Genomic DNA, 7,645 nt, shown 5'->3' on the forward strand with positions numbered 1-7,645 from the left:
TTCTTTTTAAATCTTATTTCAAAGCTCTTTATGTTCCAATATTTCTCCAGTGTTTACAGCAAAGCAAGTTTATATCCAAAAAATCAGAAGCTGACAGAGTGTCTCTGTTTTCCCCTTCAAAGCAACAGGCCCATCTGTACATACTGTTCTTTCCCAAGCTGACAGCAGGAAGGCAATGGGCTGTGCTGTTGTTAGAGGATGGAGACGGACTTGGAGGAGCACAAGCAACTCTGATGTAGTTGGTACCAATGCAAGGCGGGGAATGGTTGAATTGCTTGTGTTCAGCAACCTGCTTTGTACCTGTTTCTTGGGTTAGAGGGGGAAAACAGAGCTATGTACGAGACATCTAAATTTCCATTGCACAGCAGCAACTTCTCTGCAGTGCGTGCCAAAGATAAAGTAGCAGGGACTGATGGCAAGAACAGAGGTTGTGTAATTTCATTCAAGAAATAAACACCAGCCTCTTGCCAGTGCTGTCGATATCCTGTGTGTTACCTGGAACTGGAAACAGACTTAATTCATGTTAAAAGATTGAGCAAACAAAGTTGTCTGAATTACTTTGACAGAGGACCTGGCATGAACCTGGAGGAGGTAATCTCAGTTCTTCCACTATTTTTAAGAGTGCAGCTATAAAGCAAAGAGCAATGGGAGAGCACCATGCTGTCCCATGCAGCAGCATGGAGTAGGGCAAGCAGCTCTAGAAACGAGTTGTCAGTGAGAGGCACAAAGAAAACCTGGGGAGCGATGTGGTGGTGGTTTGCAAGCACAGCAACTACCTAAGGTCACCTACAAAAGGTAAGTTTTTGAGAAAACCAGAGGCCTACCAGGACTGCAAATCATTAATTTGGCCTTTTGTAACGAGATGGAGTCATATCAACATGAGCATAATAGCCATGGCTTAAATGGGGTGGTATAACTGGTAGCTTAGTTTTGAAGCAGAGAAGACTCACTAAAGTTTAGGACCTGCCAATCTTTAAAGATTACATGGAGGTGTTTCCAAAGGCATGATAAAAAGCAGAAAATTATCCCTATTTTTGAGAAACACATTAGCAGCTTGGGCGGAGCAACTTCATCACCAAGTTGCTGAGTAGACATAGGCCAGAAGTTGCTGCAAATTTAACTACAAAAATGTTCCCTATCTGGCTAAAAAGTGAAAGCATTCATGACAATACATATCCAGGAAGGTAATGATGACAATAATAGATAAAGACTGTCTCTGAGGGAATGCAAAACATGATACAAACATTGAGCAAGCAGTGCAGTAGCTTCAATGGTAATTCCTAAGGGATACAGTTGTAAACAGCCAGAAAAGTCTCCCTCCTTTAGCTGTCTGCCTAGAGTTTCTACCTGTAAACCTAGAAAGATATAGTGACCAAGGAACTAATTTCCCCATGGATGAAATTCTGTATTACAGCTCTCTCTGTCACAGTATCATAATAGGAGCTTAGAAGCTGTAACTGCAGCAGCTGTGGGTTTTCTAGACAAGTAGGGGCCAAGGGAAGGTGAAGCCATGGCAATCCTCACATTACTCTTATCTGAGTTTGTTGAACAAAGAGGGAGGGGAGCTCTCAAGCCTGTGAACTTCTTCCCTTTCTCTCATTATCTAGTTTTCAGCGGAGGTGTTGTGTGTCACCCCACAGTAAGCACAGCACTGGCATCTTCTCCTCTTCCATCCCCCTGAAGCACAGATTTCCAGGCAATGCATATTTTTGATCCCTCTGGTCGGCAGATTCTTGGTTTATGCACTCAGCCATTCAGCTCTTCCTTAGGACACTGGGGAAAGGGGGCAGCTGCAACACTGCTGGAGAGCTGTGAGGATAGGAGTTGCAAATGATTTCACTGGAAAAGGAGGAAAGGCTGTATGGCAGTGCTGACAAGTGGAAGGCTGCAGGGGGAATGTGTGGAAAGCCAGAGCAACTCCAGTAAAGCTGACACGTGTCACATCTTGAAATACTGTTGATTATTAGAATGACTCTACAGACCAATTTTATGACAAAGACCTTCACAACACAAGCACTAAGCTTTCTCCAGTAAAGACTACGGCATGTCGGCATTTTAGAAAAAGGATTGTTTTTCATTAGGAATAAAAGAATCCCCTTCCCCAGCACTCAGGGTTCAATAAGTAGTAGAGAAAGTTATACAACAACTGAAAAGAAGGTGATTTTGGTGGAACTGCATTTTCAAACTCCCCAGTGTATCACTTCTAATCCTATAGTGCATTTTCCTGTATATGTTCAATGATTATGGCCCGGTAGAGTGTTCCCAGGGGATAAATGCAATAAGGTGGGAGGGGCAGTGAGGCACTGGGGGTATTGTTACAGTGTCAGGTGAACACACATTTGGTGTCCCTGGAGCTTCATCTATCAGACAAATGCTGTTATCTGTAATATCAACTGTGCTATCTTGTAACATGAACCTGCATTGTAATCACCTGCTTAAATATAATTTTTGAGGTGATAAGAGCAGTTGGGAGTGGGTGCCCATGTCAAGAGACAAAGCGGATGTCCCTATGTGAAAGGCCTGCATTTGCTTCTTGCAGATATTTAAGTATGTTTTAGCTCTGAACCTTTCAGTGCAGGGACCAGCCACAGCCTCTTCCCTCCTGTGCCTGTGCCTGCTTGCTTTCAGCAGTACTTTTCCATGCCACCTGAGGAGAAGGTAGGCTGCTCAGCCTTCTCTTCCAACCCACAATCCACAGCATTCCTAAGAAAATTTAGCAAGCTAAAGGAATCTCATGTCCAAGTGTGAACAGCAAATTGTTCCTGTGTGAAGTCTGACATAAGTAGGTTTCAAACTAAAAGAAACACATACTAAATGCAGTTAAAGATCATCTTGGTCCCAAGCTTAATTTATGTCTTTTCAAATTAGAGAGTAAAGATTTGCTTTTACTACTGGGTTATCATTAATTTTATTTCAATATATCTAGTGCTCAACATGCAAAATATCAATACAGTTACTTCTTCAGCATAAAATAAAAATTATAACAAATAACAGTTCATCATTTACAAGTAGTTAATTCTGAATATTGTTTTCCTCTTTTTTTTCTTTTCTAACACCTATGCCAAACATGCTAAGCAGTTAGATAAGTTTTCAAGCACAGTGTGAAGACCAAATTCTGATTGTAACAGTGATTTGAGCACTTTTGTTTCCAGACTGTTCCTCCCAAAGCAGCTGCAGCAGCCCTAGGGAAGCAGGCTGGTGGCTGGGCTATATATGTACGTGTCACCTGCTTTTGCAGCACACGATCAGGCAACAACACCTCCTCTGCTCCCAGCAGGCAGCTCTGATTAGACCTGAGCCCCAGCTGCCTACAAGCACCACCTGCCTGTGTGCACACAACCCTGGGGAGTGATTTCTGCAGCAGCCCCTGGGCCATCAGCCCTGCCCATGTTCATCGTGGCAAGGGCTGGGGGCTGTGAGAGCACTGGGATCCAGCCCTTCTGCAAGCAAGCACCTCCTGGGAGATAGACAGAGTGCAGCAGCACAGGAAATTTCCTTACAGGGAGATCCCAGGATTAGGCTGACATTTTTCCAGCAGAGGGTACCAGGGCAGGTTGCTGTGGTGTGAGCAATGCTCTGGAAGCTGTGTGGCCCTGCAAGACAAAGACAATTCTGTGATCTCTGCCAGCAGGACCACCAGCACATGAGTCGTTGAACAACTACAGTGGGGCTGGTGTTTTGTTTGGGAAGGTGCAGCCAAGCAGACAACGGGGTGCGATACACATTTCAGACACCCTAAATTTGTCACCACCACATACTGGCCATCACTTCATTCCTCTTTCCCAAGTATCCTCTATAGACAATGGTCAGGGACAAACAGTATGTTAGATCTTTTTCTGATGGAGTACAGCAGCTCTTGTGTTCCTATTAACTGTTCTACTTCAAGAAATAAGGGATTATGAAAGCTGGTTGACAGGGACCACCTACTTATACTGCCATTATTCTAAAACCTTGAGTTTCCCAGGAATCCCAGAGTTACTAACATGTCTCTTATATCCTGCAATCGTTGATGCAAATTTCTTAAGAGGGTTGTTAGATGCTACTATTTTGGAAAGAGAAAATAAAAAAGTTATTTTGCCTGGCCATGGAAATTACTCTGTCACTGCTATTTCTTTTTCTAAATGCATCAGGAGAGTTTGGATGAAAATCACACCAAAGTGTCTCCAGCTTTATCGCATGGTAGCCTATGGAATCCTGGTCTTCCCCTGCCCTTCCCAATAGGCAGAAAACATAACCAGAAAATTTAGTGGATGAATAGCCAGGCACAAGTGACTCCAGAGGCTGGAGGCAATAACCATGCTACCTGCTCTTCCAAAATTTCATCCCTTCTCCCTAAGAAGAGTGACATGTTTTTTTACATGCTGATGTGTTTTGGGAGCATGTATCCTTTAAGATCAAAAGGGCATTTCCAATATCAGCCATTGGTCTTGCAGTTATTACCAATTCACAAACTTGTTTCCATGTTTAAATGAAAACTTTGATTCTACAGTTGCCACACTTTGGTTCATATTGAATATCACAAGCCACAGAACTGTCACTGCAAAACCTTGTTGAAAGATCTAAATTAACAAATCTAAGGAAGCAGAAAACCACAGCTGCAACAGCTCTTATACTTTGCTTTCATCTACTTGTATTGTATTCCCCGTCCTTCTCTAAACACATTGCTGTTGTATTGAAGCTTCTTCTGCAGATTAATTAGCAAAGTAATGAGTATGTTTTATCCATTCTTTCTCCCTCCCCATCCTCAGGGTATGTACAGACATTGGCCGGCCAACTCTGGAAAATTATACACTTTGTGATGTTATTTATGACAGTCAGATTAATTAAGTATTGCTTTATGTATAGCTGCAGTTTGGAGTGGTGTTATGATGTTTATGTTAGCGTTCAATTTCAAGCTCCACAGTCATTGAGAAAACAGTTCTATTGTAAACAATTCCCTTGTGCCAGGAATGCATTTCCTCTGTGAATGAGGTCATGTGAGATGAATACAAACCAGGTAACTTGGGGAGGGCAGATTTCAGTTTCCGTTGGCATCATTTAAAAGAATCAAAAAGGTTTGCTGGGGAATTAATTGGTAACTTTATGGAGTTCATAAGGTTTTCCCCTTTGAATGCCTTCCTCACACAGAAGTCAATGCCACTTTACAATGCAGAGAGCAAAACAAGAGCAAACGTTACCACAGCTGCACTGTCAGTCCCAAGGTTGCTAATGTAGCCTCTGAGCCAGAAAAATACTTAGCCAGTATGGATTTTTCCACAAAATCTACTACAAGGGAGCTTCCCTATTAGTCTAGTAAGCTGTGAACATTTAATTGTGACTGAGCAGGGCAACATCACAAGTGCAAGGATTCTAAAGGTCCCATACCAGTTTTTAACCTTCATTTTACTGGGAGCTTAATGCAGGTGACTTTTTGCAGTCATGTCCTCACCTCGATATTGGGAGTTATATGGTGTGAGAGTTATATGGTGAAAGACATTTACTTCTGTCTGCTTTGTCTCTATACTGCTGACATTTGAGCTTTGAAAGCCTCAGTGTCTTTTGTAGTGGAAGTCTAGAAATAGTCTATAGTTATTATCTGATTAATCTCCTCTTTGGTGTCAATTTGACATTGTTAGAAAGACAGCACATATAGACTGTCCCATATGTAAAAGAGGAAATGAACATGTTTGGTTGCTGCTTTTTCCTGTCCACATCCTATTTTGACTTCTGCTAACAGCATAATTGACATGCTTTTCTTAGATGGATCACTAATCAACTTCCATTGATGTCACCCTAGCAACTAGAATTTTATAATGCACAATAACTTCCTCCCACTTCCTTGTGCCTCCTGGACTCAAAATGCCATCGAAGACCCACATATTCTGGGTCAACCTAATTTCAAGAATAATCCTTGATTTTCTCATCCTTTTACTGCATCAAATCCAGGTCCTTTGTTCTCACCCTGAAAACTGCATAATCTCTGCCCACAACTCTCTTTCCATTTCCACCTACTCACTACTTCTAATCTCCTCCTCAACAATATTACCTTCAACGCCCTTCTGCACACCCTATTGCCTAGGGGATTTTAGGTTTTCCTTTGATTTGTTGTTTGTTTTGTGTTTTGTTTTTTTTGGGGGGGGAGTTATTTTGTACAAGCTAATGACTGCATGTTAACTAGTGAGAAAAAGTAATCCAAATGAGTTTTAAAGTTATAAATAATTATAACTTAAAATTTGCTAAATAAATATCTAAATCAAATATACTGAATATTTTATTCAAAATGCTCTAGGTTTTTTGTTTTGTTTGTTTTAATATTTGTTCTAATATTCTGCCTTAAAGCTGAAAACTGTGCTTTTATCTTCTTTTAATATGAGTAACATGAAAAACCTGTAGTTTCACTCAGCAGGGAACACCATGCTGAAAAAAATTTTGGATTTAGAAGAAGAGAGCAGCATGAACTTCAACTGCAGCCAACAGAATCCAGTGGAGCTCATCCACTGCGCAAACCAAGTCCTACAGAATCTGCACCTGTTTTACGGGAGCGATGATGTAAAACAGGCTTTAAAACACGCCGCGATAAAGCCTGTTCATTGTCTCGCAGAAAGGGTTTGTGCTTTCTACCTCACTGACAAGAGACATTTCCCACACAAGGGAGAGCTCTCTGCGCTCGTCCCATTCCGAGCGCACATTGCAGGAACGTTCGGGAGCATCTCCACAGTTTTCATCATGCCAGTGGGTGACCTCAGGCAGTGCATTAACAACTTTGTGTACAAACAGGAGCTTCCTACTGTACACGAGAAGTTTGTGTAAAGACCTCGGAGCAACCTCCTAGCATCTGAAGGGAACCCACAGCGAAGACTAAGAGGGATTCTTTGTCAAGAACTGTAGTGATAGGACATAGGGGAACGGGTACGAACTGAAAGTGGAGAAATTTAGGTTGGATATACAGAAGACCTGCGTGGGAGGGTGCCGAGGCACTGGAAGAGGCTGACCAGAGAAGCTGTGGGTACCCATGACAGGCAGCGTTCAGGCTGGACGGGGCTTTGAGCAACCCGGTCTAGTGCACGGTGTTCCGGCGCACGGCAGGAGGCTGCATCGAGATGACCCTTAAGGTCCCTTGGAACCCAAACGATTCCATCATTTTACGATTAAAGAGCGTCTGGGGCTTTTCCTCCTTTCCCCCCCTAGGCCGGCACCTCCCTCCTCACGGACGGGGCATTCAGGGCTAACTCCGAGGCCACGCCTCCGCGCCGTGCCGGCGCGCACCGCCCATCTCGGGGCGGGCGGCAGCGGCGAGCCCACGGGCCGGGCCCGCCCTCACGCTGCCCTGCCGCCGGTACCGCCGCCAAGGCCGGGCTCTCCTGACCGGGAACGCTCCTCGGTGCCCTCCGGAGAGGCCGCTATGAGGCGGGGACCCCGAGGGGGAGGATGGGGTGGGAGTGGGCGGCCGCTCAGCACCGCCATTGCCCCGCAGGGGGCGCCCGCCGCTCCGGGAGCGGCTCGCGCTCCCCGCCGCCCTTTGCCTCCGTCCCTGACCCCGGGAGCGCCGCGCGCTCCAATCCGCGGGCCCGGCCCCGCCGCGCCGCCAACCCGCGCGCGCCCGCCCCCCGCCCGCCGGCCAATGGCGGCGCGCCGGCCCGCGCCCCGCCCCGGCAGCCAATGGGGC

Source organism: Cinclus cinclus, chromosome 1 (genome assembly GCF_963662255.1).
Source record: "Cinclus cinclus chromosome 1, bCinCin1.1, whole genome shotgun sequence".
Taxonomy (NCBI): Eukaryota; Metazoa; Chordata; class Aves; order Passeriformes; family Cinclidae; genus Cinclus; species Cinclus cinclus.